Source organism: Canis aureus, chromosome 24, assembly GCF_053574225.1.
Source record: "Canis aureus isolate CA01 chromosome 24, VMU_Caureus_v.1.0, whole genome shotgun sequence".
NCBI classification, from domain to species: domain Eukaryota; kingdom Metazoa; phylum Chordata; class Mammalia; order Carnivora; family Canidae; genus Canis; species Canis aureus.
This window is the reverse complement of record NC_135634.1, coordinates 7579587-7604561: the sequence shown is the minus strand read 5'-3', so window position 1 is coordinate 7604561 and position 24975 is coordinate 7579587. Positions and strand designations below refer to the sequence as shown.

General features: G+C 39.5%; 1 protein-coding gene across 11 annotated transcripts in view; it reads right to left on the bottom strand.

Annotated features, from left to right (window-relative positions):
• STARD13 (StAR related lipid transfer domain containing 13) overlaps nt 1-24975 on the bottom strand; it is a 514444-nt gene that overhangs the window by 466556 nt on the left and 22913 nt on the right. For 4 of the 11 annotated variants that reach the window (XM_077868118.1, XM_077868123.1, XM_077868114.1 and 1 more), the window contains one exon: nt 24379-24458. The exons of the other annotated variants lie outside the window; for them this stretch is intronic. The gene's annotated coding sequence lies outside the window, so the exon portion shown is untranslated. The remainder of the gene's footprint in view (nt 1-24378; nt 24459-24975) is intronic. 11 annotated transcript variants of the gene reach the window in all.

The window sequence follows — 24975 nt, the reverse complement described above, 5'->3', positions numbered from 1 at the left end:
ACAACCATTTTGGCGGTTTGGCAGTCTTTAACAAACTAAATAAAAATAAAAATAAATATACTGCACCACTCTGAAAATCCATTCTTGGAAATAAAAATGTATGCCTACACAAAGGCTTACTCATAACCATGGCTGCTTCATTCATAATGGTCCCAAACTAGAAACAATCTGAGCAACCCACACGAGAAATAACCCACATGTCCTTCTACAGAATGGATATACAAATCGTGGTATATTCATACAATGGAGTACTAGTCAGCGATGCAAACCAATGAACTATGGAGGCCTGTACTGAGAAGATACTCTGTAAATACTTGTGAAAACAACCTAACTTCTCTTTGGACTCAGCTCCAGCGTTTGCTACCCTCAGAGAGATTTTCAACAGCCACTGGCCTCACTACAAGCAGAGGTAGACACTGCCTCTCACGTTCTTCCCGCTGTGGTACCCCAGTTGTGCTCATCTGTGTCATTGTGCTTAAAACAGAGCATTGTGAATATAGGTTTTCTTTCCCACCTCTCTCCCCAGACCAGGAGCTCCTTGAAGTCAGTGATGGTCTTACTCCTTTCTTTCCCAGTATCACCAACATCCGGCCCAGCAGGACATTGTGTTTAAACTCAGTCAATATTGTGAAAGATGAAAGGGACACTACGGATGCACCTTTCATCTCCTTTGCATTTCCTAAAGTCAATACTGTAGTTAGTTATTCAGTAGAGTCTGTGAGGTAATAAGTGACTCTGATTGCCTGGATGGAAGAATTGGCCTGCTGGTTTAGGTTTCTACTGCAATATTTGTTTTTATCACCAAGAGGCTGGCAGATGAGTTGCGAGCTGGGTTACTAACTGTGCAACCTGTCACAATCCCTGCAGGGAGGATGCCATCCTGTTTGGCTGGAGCATGCAGGCAGCAGTGGGAGGTGAGGTGGGAAGTGCCATCCTGAGGACAGCAGTTGCTACTCTGTTGCTTCCTGGTTGTGGGGGCAGAGCAGAGCTCTTTTTCTGAGACCTGAGCAGGGGCAAGCCTGGGGAGAGAAGTGAGAAGACTGACGCAGGGTGAGACATTTAAGCCTCTTCATGATTGAGGAAGCAATAAGAAATCATCTTCCCAGAGATAAAGATGTGGGTAGAAACCAATTCTGTCCTTAACTGCGAGTAAAACCTTAGCAAAAATGGAAAAATATATTCTAAACGTGAGCATAGAAAATGGATAATAGTGTCTAAGAACACATTTAGAAATTTTGAGAATTCTGTTGGTTAGAAGGCAACTTCATTCACGTTATGGTACCATAAGAATTCCTAAATACATGTTCTACTCATAGTCATCTTAAATTCCATTTTAAATAATTCTGTTCTGATTTGGCCTTGTATATTGCTTCTTATAGAATTTAAATAGGAAAATTTTTATACAGAAGGCTCTTGGCATAGTTTATGGATAAGCTGTAACTATTTCTGGGAACAGCAGAAATCAGATGTGATAACACCAGAAACAGACGAGGAGGAGGAGGAGAAAGGAATGAAAGGGAGATTTGTATAAGGGTTAGAGTCAAACTAATATTTTCATCATCTTAATAGGCCTTATCTTCCTTCAGTACTCTGAGCTTCACCTTCATCTCCCAATCAAATATTCTTTTCTCTATAGCTGATCTTTAGCTACACATAAATCTGATTAAAGAAAAGGCAATAACGCATGGATGACCAATGAATGGGCTTAACCTCCAATATACATGAAAGCACTTGGTGAAATCTAAAACAAAATAAAGCTCTTATCACTTCCATCTCTAAAGAGGAACTTTGGTTCCAAGTGACTCTCTAATTTTGGAATGTATAGGGAAGTATTAATATTAGGGGGAATCATATAATTTTCCTGGCCCACTCCATGAAGCCAACAAAGCCATTGTAATGGTGTAATATGTCACCCACTCTCCGTTCACATCTTTGTAAGTAGTACTATATGCCACCAGGCTGAATATTATCATCACCAGAAAAAAAAGCATGGCTTAGTCCGATATATTTCCCAACTTAAGAATGGGAAATCTGGGGACGCCTGGGTGGCTCAGTGGTTGAACATCTGTCTTTGGCTCAGGGTGTGATCCCAGGGACCTGAGATTGATTCCCACATCAGGCTCCCCATTGGGAGCCTGCTTCTCCCTCTGCCTGTGTCTCTGCTTCTGTTGCTGTGTCCCTCATGAATAAATAAATAAAATCTTAAAAAAAAAAAAAAAAGAATGGCAAATCTGGAACATAGCAACTCATTTGTATTTGAATCCATGTTTTACTGCATTAAATGAAAATTACTGCATTAACCCTGCCTAAGTCCAAAAGAATTAGGACCATCAAGACCAAAAGATCAATAAACTTTAAATAATTATAAAATTGATTCTGATAAAGGAAAACAGAATAAGCTCATTGCTGCCATTATCAATATTCCTCCCTTCTTTATTTTTAAAATCATTAAACTATTTTATTTCACAAACTTTCTAATATTTCAGTGTACTTTTCTGCTTAAATCTACACAGTGTCAATTTGGCATTTACTTTTGCATGTATATTATTAACCTTTGAATGTCCATAAAGAACATACTATGGTGTAAACCAGCCTAGATTTATTTTGCACAATTTTAGACTATTTTTAAAACAGTAGTTTTTCAGATTTACAGGGTAATGAGTAAATGAGTTTCTTGTTCCTGGGTACACCCATACATGCACCCACATATGCACACATTTCCAATGTTTTCCTTTTTTTATTCCAAAAACTAAACCAGGGATGCCTTGTCTTTATTCTTTTTACTTTGCACATGGCACTAATAAGTTTATTCATTAGTGAATGGCCTAATCACTTTTCTTCCAGCCATTTTCCCCCTCCAGACCAGAAAGTTGCTTCCGAGCAACTTCAAAGTTCAAGTTGAAGTATTAGGTATGAATCAGAATGGGGCCTTTCTCCTTTTCTCAGAATTGCATTGAAATGAACCTGTTCTAATAGGCAGTAAGGTAACTAACTTCCGCTCCACTCAGCACGAACCTTACATAATCAGAGTCAAGTTTGGCAAAACTCAACTCATTCTGCGTGCAGAAGGGGCATCTTAGAGAAATCAAGACCCTTTAAAGGACTGATGTAGGAAGGTTAAGAAGAAATCTACCCCTTTTTACTACAACAGCCACCCTGAACCTCCACAGCTAAACTAATAACAAAATTGCCCAGCACTGTTCCTACATGTTGTCTTATTATAAGTGAAAACAATGTTACCAGTCAGAAGTTTTTGTATGTTCCAGCTTGTTTGTTACAGATTTCTAGACAGAGCCAAATTTGTGGCTTGGCTACAAATAAATACTCAAATGCTTCATGGGGATTTTTATTGGGCTTTCACTCTATGAAACTCTGGAAACTAATATGCATGTGTGCTATGGAAACACTATATTTTCTAAGTTAAATCTATTTTACTTTATTATTTTTTATATTTATTCATGAAAGACACACAGAGAGAGAGAGAGAGGCACAGACAGAGGCAAAGGGAGAAGCAGGCCCCACACAGGGAGCCCAACGTTGGACTCGATTCTGGGTCTCCAGGATCACACCCTGGGCTCAAGGCGGCGCTAAACTACTGAGCCACCCGGACTGCTCGTTAAATCTATTTTAAATGAGATAAGTGACATATATGAGAATTAGGGATGATATTATATGGCATTCTTCTTTTGGTTATAAGCATAAACCCTATAAACAGGTACATTTATGTGGGTAAGAATATAAAATAAACAGAAGAGAAAAACTGCTGAGTTTTAACATCATTTTTTGAACTCTCCAGAGCCAAGGAATTGCTGGACAAAAAAAAAAAAAAATCAATACCGTCTCATTGCCTCTCTCCCTGGCCTCATTCTATCAGAAACACTATCTTGCGTTGTAAATCTTTAATTTGCTTCTAATGTGGAAACAATCTCAGAAGGTTTGCAGTCTTTTAGATAAGTTATACAAGCCCAAGAACATTTGGTTTATGAATATAAAAGGAGTAAAATGCACATCAATGGCAAATGAGAGCCTTTTATTGAATCACATATAACTTACATAACAGGTTCTAGAAGTCCTTGTTTTTCTTTCATATATTTTTGTGTATTTGCAAAAGTCTTTGAGCTGGCTTTTATTCTCTTTCTCACAGCCACCCCATGAGGTAAGTTGGAGTAGCTTGGTTTCAAGGCAAGGGGCCAGAGGAATCAAGAAATGAAGCGAGTTTCCCAGAGCACCCCAGCAAAGCTTTCGTTGATCCAGATTGCAAATTCCCTGTCCCTTAGTCCCTCACTCATTAGCCACTAAGTCCTCTCATCTCTTCACACCCCAAAAGCTTCTTACCCTTAACTTATTTTAATGAAGCCCACGAGACCTCCTTTTGGCTGATTTTCAGACCCTCTACCAATCACTCCACCACTTTCTTAGCCTCTAGGAAATACTTACTCTGAAGCCTAGGGAAAAGTTAATTTGCTGATCCGTATTTCTAATTGGCCTGCTGTGGCCATTGCATATTACTTTCCCCTTCAGAGATGCTGATTATGTGCCTTTCCTTCAGAGACTCAACATATCCACCCTCCCAGATGCAGTATTGCATTGGACTAGTCCCTCATGACCTTGACTCCCTTTGACTTGCTAATAGAGTCTTATCCAAGGGTAAAGCATGGCGAAAATTAAATAGCAAGGAAGACCTCTGTGAAACGTTCTCTTGTTCGTCATAGTACTAGATATGCTCCAGCCTGTATCGTTACCTGCTCAGACACACATTTTCTGATACATATTCTATCCCGAGAACCTGTGAGTCCCACAGTCCTAATCTTTCTTCATCTTCTCTCATCACTCTGTTGGCTATAACATGGTAGATGCAAGTAAAGAATTTCTCTCTCCTGACACCTCTCCATCCCTTGTCTTCCTATTTTTTAATAAGATTTTATTTATTTATTCATGACAGACACAGAGAGAGAGAGAGGCAGAGATAGGCAGAGGGAGAAGCTCTGTGAGGAGCCTGGCACAGCTCCCTGTGAGGAGCCTGGCACAGGACTCAATCCCAGGACCCCAGGATCACGACCTGCGCGGAAGGCCACACAGGCATCCCTCCCTTGTCTTCCTCTTGTAGAGAATACAATCCTAGACTCCTGAGGTAGAAAGATTCAGATCCTCTTAGGTGAAAATGAACTCAATCAGCATTCATTACGAATCCCTTTGAGATATAAACCTGGATTGAAAAAAAAAAAAAAAAGATGTTCTAGTCTCTGTAAATCAGATGCCAAGTCCCTGCTGACATCCTAGTGTGTGTAATATACTGGTGGAAATGATCAGTGGTTGGTCCAGTCCAGGGCGGTGTTAAATCACACTGATTTTATGAGCTTGGAGCAGCACTTACTTGGTATTCTCTTTCTTACACAGCAATCCTTGGCTAGCATAAGCACTAGGGATTTATAACACCACATGTAATTTTAGTCACCATCCAAAATATCTTACCCTCCTTCTATGGGAATACCAGGTGACATCTATCTATATGAAACCACTTATCAAGTTCCCAAAATAGCCAGGCATTGTGTTAAGTTAAAACCACAATTACCCAGTCTATTCTTAAAATCAGATAGATATTAAACAGTTTGATTTCAGCTTTCTTTTCTCAAAGCACTGAGAGTATTTTCTTTGCATTCTTACGTTGGTAAATAGTATACAAGAGATATGACTTCATCCAGTTGATGACTGAGGAAGTGCTAGCATTCCATGCCATAACGCTAACTCCTGCACCGCATTGTACAAAATATGTAGATACAGCTATGAGCTTTGGACCAAAAAATGCTGAAAGTAGGGAATAAACTGGACTACTTATGTTTGCTTCTCATTTTAATCAAACCGCCACGTTATTTTAAACAAATCTCACTATTTGTTGCACTTGAAGTAGTTGAAGTTTTAGATTTCTAGAGTAGAGTGATAATTAAGATGATATAGGCTGCTTTTACTTTATCTCTTTAGATGTTTCTATAAATAGGAACACTTTCAGTATTCAAAATGCTATACTCAGGGATCAGGTTAAAATCTTATCATGAAGTCTGGTAAGCAAGTAAAAGTAATTTGTAGTAAAAATTATGGTTACGATAGTGAAAACAAAGAATGTGGCCACGATAACACATTTCCACTAGACTTGAAGTATAAAGAGAAAATCATCCATCACAAAAGTCTAAAAAAAGTTTGTTAGGCAATGGTCACAGGAAGATTCCTGATCATAGTGTTGCCCCCAAGAACCCAAGTTTTGTCATGATAATGACATTGTTGGTATTTGCATTTACCAGCTTAATTTGCCAAATGGTATTCACTGATGCAAGTTGATTGTGATACTGTCAATCTGTAGCTAATACATATAATCAGCACATTATTGGTAATTTACACAAAGCAAAAGAATGTATGAGTTATTGAGGCTAGGCTAAGACATCGACTTTTGAGTCCTTGCATAGTCATTTCTGGACTCATTCTATTGCTTACCCATCACTATGGAATATGTTCCTGCACATTTTGGCACTAGTGAGCCAGTTAATCAGCAATACTCAGCACTACTCTGACCAGATAATATTATTTAGGACCTTGTGAATTAGTCTGTGGCATCCTATTATAATGACATTTTTTGATATAAATTCCTATTCAGAAAATCATCAGTAAGCTAGCTTCCATTGCACTGTCTCTGCAGTCTACCTATCTATCTTTATATCAACTTGGATGCAGTTAAGAAGAAATTTTGCTCTGGTGTAGAAGTATTTTATCCCTTAAACCAGAAAATGGGTTGGAATCAAAGTGGGAGTCAAAACTTTTGTTGTTTTTTTTTTTTGGGGGGGGGGGAAGATATTGACAAAATAATTAACAAAAATTATTTTAATATATTTATATATCAAAAAAAGTATTTCTCTTCACCAGTATTTATTTTCTGATCTTATTATTTACAGTTTTACTCTGCTAGAAAAACATATTTCAGAAAGAAATAAATACATCAGCTACCTACTTTCTGCAAGGATAAATTCTCAATTGTTTTCTATGTATCGATCATTATGTCACAATGTTCTGTATTCACTTCTATTTAAGGGGCAATGAACAAGGCATAATGTCTTTAAGAGCACAGTGATCATTCATAGAACTGAATAACAATCAATGAAATGGTTACCCAAGACCTGAATAAACATAAAGCATTAGTGCTAGAAAATGTCAACCCCATTGCTTTAAAAGGGCAAAATGTCGTTGGACCCAAGCTGCTATTTTTTTTAATTTCATACAATGAACTTATCCTGAAGTTCTCCGAAAGATTCATTTAATTCCTATTGAGAGGCATGTATTGAATTGTAAATAACATTGATGATAAAACAGTGCTTGATAATGTCAGCTGTATTATTCAGCAATGTCATTCATTGCATTTAACTCTTCTGGGCATTTAGAAAGTCCTTACCTTTTAATTTCCTCTTGTCATCCAAATGCTGCCTAATGCTATTCACAAAAGAATTTGGTGGCTACTTTTAATCATACAATAACCTTTTTCTTTTTTCTTTTTCCACATCACATAAATAGAAGTCCTAAATGAATGCTAGGGCTTTGCAGCAGGTTCTTGCAAATAGTACCATACTGCATCTGCCTTATCTATAAGATGAGCTTAGGTTCTTAATACAAAGAATGTACCTAAGACAAAGAAACAAAAATACTGACATATTTATATTTATATATATTATTTAGTCATTATCCAGTTTAGTGGATGTTCAATTGTGGAAAATATGGGGAAAAAAAGCATTCTTTGCTTAATGTCCCTCACAGATTGCATCTGTAGTCTCCTGTGTTGAGCTCTACATGAATGACTGGCACAATTTTTAAAATGCAATCACTGCACAGAATAGGTCGATTGTGTTTGATTGTATCTTCACAATAACGTTAAAAAGGAAAGAAGTCAGATGTTAGTATATACTTTCCTCTTAGGCTGGTTCTATTTCATTATTCACCCATGTTATATAAAAGCCAATTGCAGAATGGAGGGGTTTAGCCTGACATGCAAGGTCAGGTGGAGAGGGTGATATAATCTGGGGTCAGGACCTGTGGCGCTGCATCTCAGCCTGGTGTGGTGTTGGGAAATGAGCTGGCCCAGTGGGGAACTCATTTTCACTCCTGACTCCCAATCTGAACTCTGTACACAGGGTTTTCAGAAGGACCCAGAGATGACAACAAAACCACATGTGTTTGCATCGTTCAGTCAAATGGATTCTTCAGATAGTCTAAACACTATTCTTTCGTCTTTCAGGGGACAAAACTGCATTTAATAATTTAATGATAGTTTTTCATATATTGAAAAGAATTTTCATTAAAAGATGGCCACCTGATAAACATGAGTATTTAAATAATCTCATTTCCTTCTTACCTTATATCAGAAAATTAGGCATCTAATTTTATCTTATTCATGCTATAACCTGAGTCATATCCCTGAGCTAAGAACTCAGAGTGGCATTAATCCATAGCATCTGAAAGTTTTGCCAAGGCATGTCAGAACTTCTTTAAGGAACGGTTCACTTCATACTCTAGACTTACACAACATCAGTGACCTCACAGTTAAAGCATGCCTTAATGATCTAATGGTAGAAGCTGTTTGTTAAATACACGGAATAGTTCTCATTGTTACCAATGGGCATTTCCTAGAACCTCTGAACTGTCCCTAAATGCACAACCCCATGGTGTTTTCAAGTTTGATTTACAAAAGAAATAGACACCTAAAAGATTTTCTATTCCAAAGCTTTCTCTTTTCTTTCTCTTTCTTTTTACAGATGTTGGATTGGAATAGATACCTCAAAGCTATTTTGGGTCATCAAGTTCCTTCTTTCTCTAGGTCTAAAATCCTGAAAGGATTCTACACAGTGCTTCTACATTGGACCCGAACTAAATGACCTAAATTACTGTTGTTTTTCTTTGAACACTCGCACACATACACAATCATTCACTCACTTCCTTTATCCTATTTCTCTTTCACATGGTTGGATTGCCCCTCTGACAGAGAAAAACAATGTTCATTGGGCTCCAGGGAAAGTGGTGTAGCTGCAAATGAAGGGTGGAGCAAGGTGGTGAAACAGTGGGTGTGCTCTGAGTTGGCCTCATCACATCCCCCAGGATTTCTCCCTGCCAATTCCTGGTAGATGCAAGATGCACAGTCCAGGGAGCAGAGGTGGGGAGCAGCTATGAGCCAGCTCTCCTTTGGAGATGCTACCACACAGGGACGTTTGAGATACAGTTTTTATTTTACCATAAATTATAGGGTAAAACAAAAAGGATGAATTAAGCGCAGTTCTTCCTTTTTCTTTAGAAAATGCTTCCCTAAGCTCAGAGAAACCTTTTACAGTACCCACTTTGTGAACTCTTCACTCCATGTACAAAATGTACTGAAGAATAAATAGTACAGCAGAGCAGAGAACAGACCATGGAGCCAAACTGTCCTGAGTTTAAGTCTGGCTCCTACCATATCCTGTTCTATATCCTTTGTTTAATTTTCTGACTCGTTAAGTGAAAATTAAATACCTACCTCACAAAGTTGTAAGGAAATGGATGCAACACACAAAGCACAGATCATTGCTCATAATAAATGCTCAATACCTCAATATGTAGTAGTAAATAAGATTATGGCGTTACTGTAGCCCCTGGCATGTATCTTCTTCTTAGCCCTTCACGACCCCTGAGATCATGATCTGAGCCAAAATCAAGAGTCGGATGCTTAACCAGCTGAGCTATCCAGGCACCCCAGCCTTCTATTTTAAAAGATATGAGAAATAGGATTTCTCCCTCTGCTCCTGGAAAGGAGGACTTGGAGGTTCAGCAACTTCACTTGCCATTACTTGAGATTGCATCTGGGATAGGAAAATCTAACATTCATTATCCAAAGTAGGACATTTTTGAGAGTGAAATGGAGTATTAATCCAATAGGATACCAGGACAATAGGCATAAACTGGACTCTCTTTGGAAAACTGGGAGTGGGGCACCCTAATTATGGGAGTATCTAAGAAGCTGAGATCATAAGCCTTCTTCCTGTTTCAAAGCCTGAAATTGGAGGGAAAGGTGCTAATTTTCACAAAAGTCTGTTCTCCTATTTGAAGAAGAGTAGGAAATAAGTGCATTTGCTATTCTATCCAGATACTCCATTTAAAAATAATTAATCAGGGCACCTGGGTGGCCCAGTGGTTGAGCAACTACCTTTGGCTCAGGTCATGATCCTGGCGTCCTGGAGTCCTGGATCGAGTCCCGCATCAGGCTCCTCATAAGGAGTCTGCTTCTCCCTCTCCCTGTGCCTCTGCCTCTCTCTTTCTGTGTCTCTCATGAATAAATAAATAAATAATATTAGAATAAATAAATAAATAAATAATAGTCAAGACAACAGGCATCATTACTGCTTTAATATGCCTATGTCAAAAATACTGCCTGGATCATCAGGATTCCTGGGTACATTGACCTGACCTGCTGTGTTATCACAGTCATGGTTTCAGTTATGCCACCTAGACAACCAGGGAGTTTGATTAGGGACCTCTGAGCTCTCCAACAGTGTAGAATGCTGTTTTAAATCTCCTGGAGCCCCAGAGTAGTACTGTGTATCAATTTCAGTAACATTATCATTTCTAAACTCAGATTTTGCATCCTTCCAAAAGTAGCATTCAGTTCCGGTTGTGAGCAACACACTCCTCCTGAAAGTATCATGAAGGAATGAATATTACTCATTTATCTTTATTGAGAGTGTTTCGCGTGCTAAACACCATGGTTTCATTGAAGTCCCATGGCAAACCTCTGTGGTAGGCACTGTCATCATTTGGTAAGAGGGGAATCTGAGATACAGCAAAGTTAAGTAACTAATCAAGGTCTTGCGATTAATAAATTGTGGCTATGAATGGAAAGAGTGGGACTTCAAAGTTTGTGTTCTTAACCCTGTGCCATTAGAACAGAGGAGAGGCAGCAGAGGCACCCCAAATCTCCACCACTGAATTGCAAGAAACAGAATTCATTTAGAATTTAGAGAGTGAAGGAGTGATGTCCGTGGCCCACACCCTCAAACTGCTATCTTCTGGCCTATGTTGTAAAAGAGAGCAAACTTGCCCTCAGTTGGATAAATATCTACAAGATACGTTTTAACATACAATCATCTGGAAAATGCTTAGTTTCCGTATGGCAACTTGAAAGTCCTGGAATATAAATATCATTCTGATTGCTCTTTTGTTCATTAGAAACTCATTTCAAATTCTCACAAATGTACAATGAACACCAACATGTGATGAAACTTTCCACTTGCACGACTTTTTCTACCAAACTTCTTAGCAGTTAACGCTTATTATTTTGCAGCACATTCAAGGGCATTGATAATTACTTTGCCAAAGACCAGACGACAGTTTCTAATCAACTCATACATTTTATCGTATGGAAAGAAATTCAAAGAAGCTAAACTTACATCAACCCACATAATTTGCTTCCAGGAAGTAATTTAAAAACATGAGTTAAATCAATTTGAATTACAGAGCTACATAAGATTCACATGAAATCTAAAGAAGATAGGTCTGAGTTTTGAATTTTGATTCTTGCAGAGTCAATTTTATTAACAGGTAAAAAAATTCATGAAACATCATGTATTGAACTCAGTTTTGCAGACTCCTTCAAATAAGAATTTGATTTGCTTCAATCATAGTGCTAGTACTCTCTTTAATTTTATTTTTTTTAGATTTGAAGTTGTTGATTTTCAGCTTTTAACCAAGTGTATGTTTTCATCCATTCATTCACTCGTTTATTCATTTTATTTAGCTAACCATTTTGGAGCATCTAATAGTTTCTTTCTATACTTCCTCTTGTCATCTTCTTTTACCAAGTTCTCAGGTCCCTGGCTAAATCTGTGTTGTCTCATATTTGTTATATTTTACCCTGATTCAAATGCTGGATTTGGAAACTTAGTGTGAGATAGATCCTCCCCCAAGGTTTCTTAATTACAAATTTGGAAATACTCTATACACAGGCTTCACTTCCTGAAATACAGTGGCAACTCATTTATTTGAAATACTTAGGTTAAGATATGATTCTGGTCTGCAGAAATTATATTAGGCTGACATTCCCATAATAGTTGAAATCGTAGATTCTATCCAACATGATTGTACTGTAGCCACTGACTATATCTAAGTGTCCCCTTATAACCTCAATCTCTCTCAAAAAATCAGGCAGCAGTAGCAGAGGGGGGATAACGAGATAGCAAATAACAACAAAAACTAATAATAATACAAAATTCTGATGTGTAGATAACATTTCACATAATAGCTTTTGTTATGTGTTTCTAAAATGGAAGACTAAAATACAGCAGTGTTATATGGTCCATGAGCAATGAAGACAGCAGGCGGTAAGTACTCACCACACAGTATTTCTAGTAGGGTGAAGCCCTGCAGCAAATCATCACTATTTCTCCAAAGACATTTGTCTTCAGACATTTGTAGAGGTCAGGTATTCTATGAAAGGGAGACACTTCTCCATTTCCTGAAGTCAGAGATTATTGGAGTGATTTTGTTTGAAGTGGAACTACCTGAGCCTTTAGTGAGCTTCTTAATTTGCATTTCATTCATTCTGCAAATATTTGTGAACTGGACATATTTTTTAAATTCTGGAGGTAAATAAAGAATACAGTTGAGGAACTCCCTGAGCTCATAGAGTTTCTAGTCTGAGGGGAAAATAAAATAAACAAGACATAAGTGAACAGATATGACAGTGACACATGATGACAAATGCTACCAAGGGTACAGGAGGGTGGTATGATGGAGCATTGGAGAGTAACCAAGAGGAGGCTATCTAAGGCAGGTGTGCAGGGAAGAGAAATGACGGCGGAGATCAGTTCTGGGAGCACTTGGGCAATGACCACGCTGGGATGAGAGGGGAACAGGTCGAGGACCTTGAATTCTGCTATTTGCCGGGGCTGTGCTGGAGATGGGGGATTCAAAGGTGTCTAAGAACAGTTATGGTCTTTGCTCTCATGAGGTTCACTGTCTCCTAGGAAAATAAGGTTCCTGCCTCAAGGAATTCATGAATGGCAAAGAAAATAACCGTGTGAGCAAGTCATTGCAGTATAGCAACATCCTCCAAGTATGATGATCATGGCAACAGAAGGAAGGGAATGATCTAATCTCCACGAGCAGAGCAACTGGTCAGAGGAGACTGCCTCGAGGAATTTGTCCAGGCCCACCTAGTTCATTAGTGGCAAAGCCAAATCTCTAACATGGGTTTCTCAACTCCTTATTCAGTGTTTGGTTTTTTGTTTGTTTTTTTTTTTTTTTATATTGTTTTTCACCTTATTCCCAGTGGAACACACAAAAGAGATGGGAAAAATGAGGCAGCTGAGAGAATATTCATTCCCTGGATAAAGCCAAGGGAGCCCGACACTTTAGAGTTGGCACACGTCATATATTTTTAATATAGTACTTCTATACTGAACTTCTTAATCGCTTCCAACGTCCCATCCAGAGCCCCTGTATAGAAGATCAACATATTCTATGAAAATGCATTTACTCAGTCCAGTCGTTGATCCAAAATCTTTTTTCCTAAAACACTAGTTTGTACACGTGTATAATTTTTTTCTCATCTGTGTATCTATGACTAGGAGATCTTGCCTGGGTCTTGCGGGGGGGCGGGGGGAGGGTAGTTTCAAGGATGCTTGGTGGGTTGTATTGCTGGTTTCCAAAAGCTGTTCTCCAATTCACGATGAGTTGCTATTTTCAATTACAGTGAAAACTACATCTCTCTGCTTCTGCCTCATTTCCCCCTAACACACCCACAGGAGTCAGTGATTTCTGTTTCTTAGGCACTATCTCCCATTTTGATTTCTCAACACTGGGTCCTGTTGTGACCAAAGCTCCAGACCACTGCCCATTTCTTTCTCCTTAACCTCAGTCCCCTCTGGAAAACAAATGAGCTTTCAAAAAATCATGCAATTAGAATATAAATGCAATATTTTAATAGCTTCTGATTAGAATACAAATAACCTCTTAATAGTCCATGCAAACGAGGCTGTTAGTATATTATGCATCAGGGAGGGAAAACAGCACTAATGGTCCTGCCTTCTCCTTCACTCACCCTCCAGCCTGGCAGTTCCAGTCAATGTTTCACTGAAAACAGAGGGCCCTTCCTTCTCTAACTAAGCACAAGACCTGGAGTCTTTGCCATTTAATGATGGATTTGGCAGATGGCTTATTTGTCAAATAAATGTCATTTTGTCAATTACTCATGAAATCCTTCAGACAGCAGATCCTTAGGTCCCTGGCAGGTTTGTAAATGTCCGGCTCAACAATGTGATTTGATGAAGTCCCTTATGGAAATGAGAGGAAGTGAGTTCCTGGTTGGGACTGATCCCAATTTTAGATCAAGAAGAGAAGAATGAGAATGGAGAAAGGAAGTTGTCCTCCACCCCCCCCCAAGCCAATTAAGTAATGCAGGAAGAGGCACACATTTTGTGTGCCTACTGTATTCCTGGAACAAAGCTGGATGCTTGTTTTCTCTTATTTGATTTTCAGGAAAAGCCTGTCAGATATGGATTATTATCCCCATATGTAGAGATAAAAAAAAGTGAATTTCAAAAAATGCAAGTCGTTTGAACTTGCAACTTTCTATACCCAAAACATAGCCTGTCCCAGAAAGCTACTGAAACAGAAATGAACAAGATTGTAATATTTTTGTATGCTAATCTGTAAAGAGAGAAAGAATGGAAAAAGAGATACTGACTTTAAGTGTTAATTTTAAGACACAACTATCACATAACAACAACAGATACAACTATCCCCTAACAATGAAGTGCTCATAATAGACCGTAGGCTCCTACAAAATAATAATTTATCATTTGTATACTTTTCCTTCTTTCCTTTTCCATAATTCCACTGAAAAAGTTGGTATCCATACAGATGACTTAGGAAGATAGTTAAACAAATGACTGAATTAACAAATCAGTGAGGGCTGAGGGTTTGATTTTGTTATAGTTATGCAGGCAAGAAAGACAGAAGTCTGGAGAGTGACTTTGGGAGTTAAGAGCTGTGAATAAAGTAAAAGTTTAAAAAATAAACACCTGGGTTTAGAAATTATTGAGAGGAGGGAGGTATGCCTAGCAATGCAGGCAGCAGGCTCATTCAGTGGCCAATTGCACAAAATGATAAAGACATTTTAAGAAAAATAGAAAGGATCTAAGCAAAAGTCTGGGGGCCAGCAGAGGAGCTCCTGCCAGGGAGAGTAAGTCTGTGGGCAGAGCGTGCAGGGGGCTGTTTGGGTAGGTTATTAAGCATTTCGTGTCCTTTAGACACCTTATGGAAACTCTACTTTTTGTCAAAGTCTTCCAAACAACTCTCTGAAGTGACGACTGAAGTCTCCTTTTACAACTTAATACACAGAAGTTCAGAGACCTTAAGTAACCCACTCTGAGTCACATAGCTATTAGGTGGTACAGATTTAGTAACGTGGGGCTGACACCGGAGTCCCTGCTCTGTCTAAAGCTCTGTGTTTCCCAAAGGCTGTATGACCGTAGGGGCTGTGAGCTCCCCCAGGTACTTCCAAAGGTCCAGGAACTCTGAGAACAAATAAACAAATATAGACTCTCTGCATAAGGCTGGGATCAACAAGATCAGATTTGGACTGAGGCAAGAGGTCAGGGTGAACTCACGTACAGGGACAGAGTCATTGCAAAGAGTAAACATTTATTAAGCAATAACCCTAAGCCCTTAACCTGGAAGCAGAGATTTCTGCTTTCAACTGGTTTAGAGAGCCTGACTTTCTTAGTACAAATGTATACATATAGGAACACCTGGGTGGCTCAGGTCGTGACCCCAGGGTCCTGGGATCAAGTCCCCATGGGGCAACCCACAGGGAGCCTGCTTCTCTCTCTGCCTATGTCTCTGCCTCTCTGTCTCTCTGTCTCTCATGAATAGATAAATAAAACCTAAAAAAAAAGTATACATATATCTATACAATGTGTATTGCTTGTACCTTGAGATTCTCTTGAATGCCAGTAAACTAACTTGGGTATTTTAAATAGAGCATGCATGCACACACCCACCTTTGTATGTGCTGTGCAGCACTCTGGGGAAGAGAAATGCCAAACTGTCAGCCAAAAGACACACACACACACACACACACACACACACAGATTCACATAGGGGATGTTTAGGGGAAGCATGAGCATCTTCTTTGATTCTGAGTCCAATTCAGGAAGATTAGTCCTCTTTCAGAAGCCTCTAAGCAGCCCCTAGAGGAGACAAGAATGCTGAATATTTGCCTACTTTGCCTAACCTAAAACCTCCATAGGGGTAGTTTCCTGTCCCCCCTGCCTAGTGAGGGGAAGACCTGCAGAGGCCTGGTCCCGGATGCCTTCTGACCTAGCTCTGGCCGCAGCATACTGGACCGGAGCTGGGTCCCCAGGCACCTGTAGCCATTCGGTAGGCTGGCTAGGGATTTATGGGGTGGCCTCAAATAAAGGCCAGCTAAGGGACACCTGGGTGGCTCAACAGTTGAGCATCTGCCTTTGGCTCAGGGCGTGGTCCCAGGTTGGGGATAGAGGTCCTGCATCGGGCTCCCTGCGAGGAGCCTTCTTCTCCCTCTGTCTGTGTGTCTGCCTCTATCTCTGTGTCTCTTATGAATAAATAAATAAATCTTTAAAAAAAAAAAAAAAAAAAAGGCCAGCTAAGCCAATCAAGATTCTCTTGGGACTGTGAATTGAGAAATGTATACTTGAAATCAGTTTCTGCTTGAGGTACAAGAAAGGAAATAGCCTTATTAGTATTTTTTTCTTCAACCAGTGCCTCCTTGGGATTTCCCTTTTGTGTTTCCCTTGATGATATCTCAGGCAGACACAGAGGTTTCTACTTACTTTCAGGTATTTTTAAAAGGCCTTATCTCCCTTTTTAGTAATTATGATTCACTTTCATATATTAAGTGCTGCACAATCTAATTTTAAAATTTCAACCTCACATCTAATTCAAAGGTATTACATAACACCCCTCCCAAAACCCCAGCAGGGGACTAGCTGAAGATGGGGCTCCTGTGGTGAGAAAGGGAAGCCTGGTCTGTATTTTCCCTCACTGTTGCTCTTTGTATCTCCTTCTCTCTCTTCCATCCCTGGAATGTACTGGGATTTCAGAGCAAGGACAGAGTTAAAGGACAAACATTTTGTATGTGGTTGGTGCTGCCACATTTTGGTAGCATTTTTCTGTTCTTTCCCCACAGGGCACATCTGTAGGTTTTTCACACTGCCCATCCCTTATCCTAGGCAATGCACTCTCTGACCTCCTGAAACACTTCTCAACCCCAATCCTTGGCTGTTGACACCATAGCTTCTCACTCCTAGGCCCTCCTCATAGGTAGGAATCCAGCAAGGGAGAACTTCCAGCCAGCTGTTGTGGTACATACTGGAAGGTGGGGAAGCCTCAGTTCTCTGCCCTGCCCCATGGCTGGGGTCCACTGGTCCAATGGTCCTCCCCGCTCACTTATGCTCTCTAGCTTTTGGGGTCAGCCTTCACCTTAGCAATCTCCAGGCCACAAGCAACAGCAAAAGCCCTACGAGCATGTACCCCTAAACTCTGGGGGAACCACAGTAAGCTTTCACAAGACCTCTCCTGCTGTACAGCACTCTGGTCACTATGCTGTCATGGGTCTTTGATTCTGGAATTCAGTGACTTCTAGCTGGGGGGGGGCAGGGGGGAGGGCACATGTCAGTGTCTCTTGAAGCTTCTTGCATTTGGTTTAAGGCCAATGAGCATCTCACACTGCACGTCTTCCTATACTTCACCAACACTTTCCAATTCAAGCTACCTTTTATATTAATGAAATCTCTTACCCTTTCTCTCTCTCCTGGATAATTCTAGTAGTCTTCTACATAGAGAGGCTAGATGACATGAAGGTAGGAAAAAGGGTCAAAAGACTCTGTTAAGGGCTGGAGGAGGAGGCATCTGGCTGCTCTTCCACATTATCTCTGAAAATCAGGGGTTCTGTACCTGTTAGCTCCAGTTTTGAGGCTTTAGCCAAAATTCTAGAAAAGCAGATTAATAAACAGAGAAACCTATTGGTAGAGACCAGACAGATAAAATAGATAATATGAGAGAGGGAGAAAGAGAGCTAGAGAGAGACAGAGACAGGAAAAAAATGAGAGAGAGAGAGATCAGGCCATAAAAGAGGGAGAGAAGTCAGTTCCTAGAGTTGACAGCTTAAAGCTTTCCAGTTCCAGCTGTCCTCCTATCCCCAGGTTATAACTGACAAAACAAAATAAAACAAAACAAGATCCCACTAGCAATTTACTTGAGCAACTTGGGTGAATCTCTGTTCCAAAAAAGTGTAACTAAAACAGTGAAAATACCTCCTGAAATAATCCACTTTTTCCCAGGGAATTTCTCTGGACATATCTGAGGTCAGCCATCCTCTGCCATATTTAGAGCTAAAAGAGGCAATCAGAACTCTGGAGACCTCTCCCATTTGGGTGCCTGAGCTGTTCCTGAGGTCAGACTTTAAAAAAAAACCTCCAAAGAAATAGAAGGAGGAACAAACAGCTATTTTATGAAAAAAAGATATTTTAAGGCCCTCCCTGATGGTGTTTGTGAAACTGCCTGAGTGATTGACCATTAAATTGTTTCAGAGGATGTACGATATTCTCTATACAGCAACTTAAATATGGGCTTTTCTAGAAATACTAACACTCAAATGTTCAGATGGCTCCAGCAGAACAATATGCATGTGCTAGATTTGCATTTGCATCATTAGAGAACAAAACCCTCAGATCAGAAATAGTAAATTGAAGCACATGGAGATTTTCCTTCTGCTGAGAATCTTGCCATGGATTTATTACAAATACTCTGCTTTGAGCTCTTTGTGGTAGACTACTTGCAAAGACAGATGCAACAATCTTTTGTATTGTGTCTTTGCCACTTCTTCCATCAAGATCTAGAGCTGAAATCTAGCTCCCTTCCCCTTGACTCTTGGCTGGCACTGGGACTTGTGTTGACCAGTAGAATGTGATAGATGTAGAGTCAAATGATCTGCAAGCTTCTGCCTCAAGAGTCTATGTAGCCTCTGCTTTCTCCTCCGTGTGGCCCTGAGACCGTGAATCACAGGCAGAGGGAGAAGCAGACTCCATGCAGGGAGCCCGATGTACCACTTTCCTCCTTGAGAGCAGGTCCTCATTTGCTACTATGCAGGAGGAAGGGGGCTGGCCATTAAAATAACTAGCCTGTGGTAGAACTGAAGATGCTCTTCTCACCACCTTCCTTATGTTGTTAGCCGCTTGTTGTCACAAGACAACATCTTATTGTTAAGCAACGTGAAGAGCAGGGGTTCTGCCCCCTAAAGCTATGGGGAAGTGGCATTTCAGTGGGGTGGCAGTATGTGGTCTTTGGGCTGTGTCATATGTGAAAAAGTCTGCCTACAGGAACGCCTGGGGGAAGGGGGGCAGACTTTTCAAGCCAGCATGATAACCTAAGATGGATTTTATTTCATGCATCAGCAGTGACATCACATAAGGCTCTTCGCTTTTCTTTCCCTTTTGCCAACTATGGCAACTGATTGAGAATTCTGGGACAAAGCTGGAGGATATTACACAGAGCACACAGCTGAGCAGTAATAGACGCCAGCTACTGTCTGAGAGATGGCAGTGATTTTTAAAATTGACAAAATGCTTATCAAAGCAAGTGTGAGGGGTGCCTGGGTGGCTCAGTCAGTTAAGCATCTTCCTTCAGTTCAGGTCGGATCCCGGGGTCCTGGGACTGAGCCCCACATCCGGCTCCCTGCTCACTGGGGAGTCTTCTTCTCCCTCTCCCTCTGCCTCTGCTTCCTCCCCACTCATGCTCTCTATCTCAAATAAATAAATATTTTTTAAAAGACCAAATGTAAAATGTGTTTATCCATTTAAATCCAACTGCAAGAATAAAGCCTCATGTGATGACTTGGCATACACAAAGAGAGAGTATGCCAGGTGCATGGTCCTGTTCTTCTTCATTGACACTGGAATGCCACTGGTCCTCACCCAACTTATGTTCCTCTCTGGCTGAGAAGAATCATCTCCATGCTAATTCACCTAAAATCCTAAAGTGAAACATGGCAAAACAAATACCCTGTAGCTCTTCTTCTTGCATCTCTCTATCAGGGGTCCCGCTTGTAGAAGAAAACATTCTGCCTGACGTCCAGCGGATGTGTGGAGAAGACTACATTAAGCACTCACGATCCCATATAAAGGAATCCAAGGACTCCAGGAAGCTCTGCCCAAGAATACTTCAAACTCCCACACATCTTGGTTAGGAGCTTCTCAGCACCTGCCTTGGCTCTAGGAGGCTTCTGTAATGGGAAAAGTCAGGCACCGCATCTGTGGTGATAAAAATGTCAGTGCTTTGTACTGGCATACAAATGATTTTGCTTTTGCAAAATAGGGGTGAGACACAGGTGTCAAGGCCTCCGTATTGCACCTTGAAATCATACTCCAGTTTGATTTTAAGAAAATTAATTTTAGATCAACTGCAACTATTCCAAAATTCTAGCCGAAGGGTGGGGAGGGAGAGCTGTGGGGGTAGGGTGTTGAAATATTACATTCTCACAGAACTCTAAACCGTGAAATGTTACATGCACATGCTTTCAAAATGTAGAAAAGTATTATCTAATGCAATAATTTATTTATTTGTTGACTTTTTAACAAAACTTTGAAAGAGTATTCATTTTATGGGCAAATAAAGGATTTGATAAGGAAATTAATGATATGAAAGAAAGTTCTTCATACACAGTGGGTTCTCATTTTGCATTTAATAATTATAGAGAAGTATTTTTAATATCTACACTTAACAAGCAGCTCCCATAGTGTGCTTATCTCAATTTTGCCCTGTCCAGGATGAGAATCTAGTAGCTCAGACCCTAAGTTGTCATTCTGAATCCCCCTACCTCCACTACTCTCCTCTAGCCTAAGAAATTATTTGGCCTGAATCATGTAGTTTACCTCTAGGAATTGATTAATTCAAACACTTACCCAAATTGTATTTTTTATACTGACAATGATAGTTCTATTAGCCAGAAATTATCTTGAAGGACCTTGAACAACAAATCTGACATATCTAGATTAATGAATCATAATGTGATTTTATGTTCAAGATGATATAAACAGGAAAGATCTAGCAAAAATTTTGGTCCCACAGAATTCAGTCATAGTGTCTGGCAAAATACTATCCAAAAGCTTTTCCTGACATGTGGACATCTTCATTCTTTTCATTCCTAATTATTTTTATTTTATTGTATTTAGTCAGGTATTCAGTGAATATATTTACTTCTTTAATACAATATTACTTCACATGGGGAATGATAAGAGGACTCTTCTTGGATGTAAAAGACAAGATCTGATTCCATCTGCTATGCAATCTCAGGGAAATAAAATAAAAACAGCTGACATTTATTAAAAGCTCATTCTGTACAAGGAGCTTACAGAGTACTTTAAAAGCCAAGTTTTATTTTCATCTTTTCAGTGGTCCCATTAGGCAGACAATATTATCTCTATGTGCAAAGGCAGAAACCAAGTCCCATGTGGTTAAGGGATTTGCACAGACTCATCAGCTGATGAACAGAGCCAGAATTTGAATCCATGCCTTTCAGACTCCAGTGAGATCTAATGTCAGCAGCCCTAAGGCCCAACCTCAGCTCTGCCACTTACTAGCTAGGTAGACTTGGAAGTCACCTTACTTCTCTGTGCTTTCGTTTCCTCTTTGTAATACAGAGAAGATAGTATTTAATCCAGAATCCTGGAGAATTGAATGGGACATGGTATGAAAAGCGTTTCCCATGTCCTAGTCCTCAATCCTAAGTGAAGGCTAGTTCCTTCAGTTTTCTCTTTGCCTGGGCCTCAGTTTCCTTCTCTGAGAAAGGTCTTCAAGCTCTAGAGAGTTCAGAAAGTAGCTAGGGCAGTTTCTTTCAATTTATACATAAGAAAACTAAGACCTAGAGAAGGGACTTGCCTCAAATCACAGATAGTTGGTAAGAAGTTTGTGTTCTCTGTAATCATTTTTATTTTGTTATTGGAATGAGACTCAGACCTAGTTTGACCAAACTACCTAGAATCCAGATAGCCTAGATTCTAGATAATTAGCAAAATTCTAGTTAGTGTATTTTGTTTGTTTTTGGATTCCAGGCCACCTAACGCATCTGTTGCATATATGCTACTGTGTAAAAGGGACTTCATAGCTGCTATTTTCTTAGTCTCAAAGGCACTTTTCTTAAGTTCATGGCTTTCTGTTTCTCATCTTTCAGGTCTAAAGTCAAATATGACCTCCTCAAGAGGCTTTTCCTGGTAGGCTTAATCATGCCTTTCCTCCCACCTCAGCCAGCTACTTTCCATCATGTCATCTTGTGTATTTCCTTAGAGGCAATTAATACAATCTATAATTATTGTGTTTATAATTGACCTGTTTACTGTTTCTCTGGCTACACCAGAGCATAAATACCATGAAAAGGACCTCATCAGCATTTGTTCATCTTGGTATTCACAGCACTAAGTCGGGGACTGACACCTAATAGATGCAGGTTCAAAAGAAATACTGGTTGAATGAACATCTCTACTAGCCTAACCCTCCACCTCCCACCCATTCATCCATCCATCCATCCATCCATCCATCCATCACTTTTCCTTGAAAGATATCAAAACACTTTAAAATACAGATGAGGGCTTGACAATTTAGGTTTCAAATGAAAAATAAATATGTAATTGGCCTGGCGGTCAGGGTAGAGAGGTCACGAATGAAATCCATGTCTCATTCAAATAGAAAGTGAAGCCAGTACATTCACCTGCTATGAGTGACTGACTTTAAAATACTTAATCAGAAGGAATAAGAATTTTAAAAACCTTCCTAATTAATACAAGCAAGAATAGTCATTATGAAATACAGCTTGTCTGAAGTTTTATTTTTAGCGCAGTGGTTTTAGTTCCTTTGAAACACATTGCCAGGAAAGTTTCATGTTCCTTTTTCTCCTATTCACAGAATTTCTTCCCTGCCACTTGAGTGCCAAATCTGGAGACTCACATAAAGTGATTGCAGCCTCAACAACCTCTGATAGGGATGCAGAATGACACTGCCTCTCTGCCATTTGCCCAGTAGGTGTTTCTTATTTGGCTTTACACCTGAATGTGAAATGAGCAAATTAAAAAAAAAAAAATCCTTTTAATGTTGTAAGCCTTTGGGGCATTTATTTTTCACTCTTTACCCTAGAGAACCCTAAGGGTTGAGTTCTTAGAGTAAACTTTAGCCTAAAGAAGAATTTAGGTAAAAATAAAATTCAGTAATGGGCATGGCAGAAATAAAATAGAAGAAGCAATGTGACAGATGGAGTAGATTATACTAAGGATAATTTTGAACTTGTTCATCTTCATAAATATTGGCTTTTGTCACAAGTTTACTGAGCAACTTTCTTTAGTCCTTTTTTTTTTTTTTTTTTTTTTTTTTTTAAGAAGTCAGGTATGGGAATCCCTGGGTGGCTCAGTGGTTTAGCGCCTGCCTTCAGCCCTGGGGATGATCCTGGGGTCCGGGAATCAAGTCCCGCATCAGGCTCCCTGCGTGGAGCCTGCTTCTCCCTCTGCCTGTGTCTCTGCCTCTCTCTCTCTCTCTCTGTGCCTCTCATGAATAAATAAATAAAATCTTAAAAAGAAAAGAAGTCAAGTATGTAGCAAGAAGCATAGAGTTTTAGACAGAGGATGCAGATCTGCTTTTCTTGATATCAGAATGTGATCTTCATCATTGACAATTTAGGGTACACACAGTGGTCTCATTATTGTTTCAAACCACTCCCCAACACACTTTCTTTCAAAAATAAAAGTAAGTTCATGCACTAAGAGAGTGGTGAAATTTCTAGGGAAAATAAAGTTTAAGCTTTCCACAAATATCTTGATATACTAAGCTTCAATGTACCCCAAATTAGCATGACTATCATTTCAGTTTGCATGGGATAGTTCCATGTCATGCCTCTAATCCAAGCATAATAATTATTTGCACCTCCTTGCACTCTCAAAAGTATCTGGCTTAGACAATAAATTATATGATATGATTACCCTAACCACAGTCATTAAACTTTGAGAGCCTTTGGTAAAGAAGCATTCTAATCTCTTTCCCTGAAGCCTAATATCATGTCTGGTACAGGTTTAAGAGGCATACAAATTCTTTGCATTGGTCTCATTTAGAGGTGGGTTCCAGTTCCCTTTTACTTGAATCTTGGCTGATCCCTGACGACTTTGGACATTAAAATATGTTGGAAGTCATTCAATGTCCATTTCAAGACTATCTTTTACCCTCTCTCTGGATTCCTAAATCAGTCTTAAGAACTCTTTCTACTCTGCTAAAAAAAGAGTGGGAAAAGGGCTCTGCTGAGCTCACCTTCTACTTACTTCACCAACTAGGGCATCAGGCATATGGGTGAAGCCATCCTGGACCCTCTAGAGCAGATCAACCAGCAGCTGATAAAAACAAATGACTTGGTGTGACTTGTTGAACATAATAATTGTTCAGCTGAGTGCTGCCTAAATTCCTGACTCACAAAATTATGAGACATAATAAAATGACTATTTGTTTTAAGCTACCAAATATTTGTTATACGACAATGAAAAATCAAAACAATAACCATCTATAAATATTTCTAGACTTGAATTGACCAAAATGCTCCAAATGTGGGCATCTGGGGCTCTGCTGTTGATATTAGCCCTCTTCAACTCCAGCTTCACATAATTAAGATTCATACAAGATAAAAATAAGAGACAAGGATTTCAATAATTTAACTTAATTTTTTTGTGTCAAGTTAATATTTGGGTGAAGACTAATTTAAGCAATAATTTAATAATTGTATATGTGATAAGATCACATTTCTATTATGGATGCTGATAAGCCATAATCTCTAGATTTCTAAACAATAAGTGTCATTAAAAGTCATCCTGGAGTCATACCATACTCTGTTAACAATTTTCTCCTTATATGGGT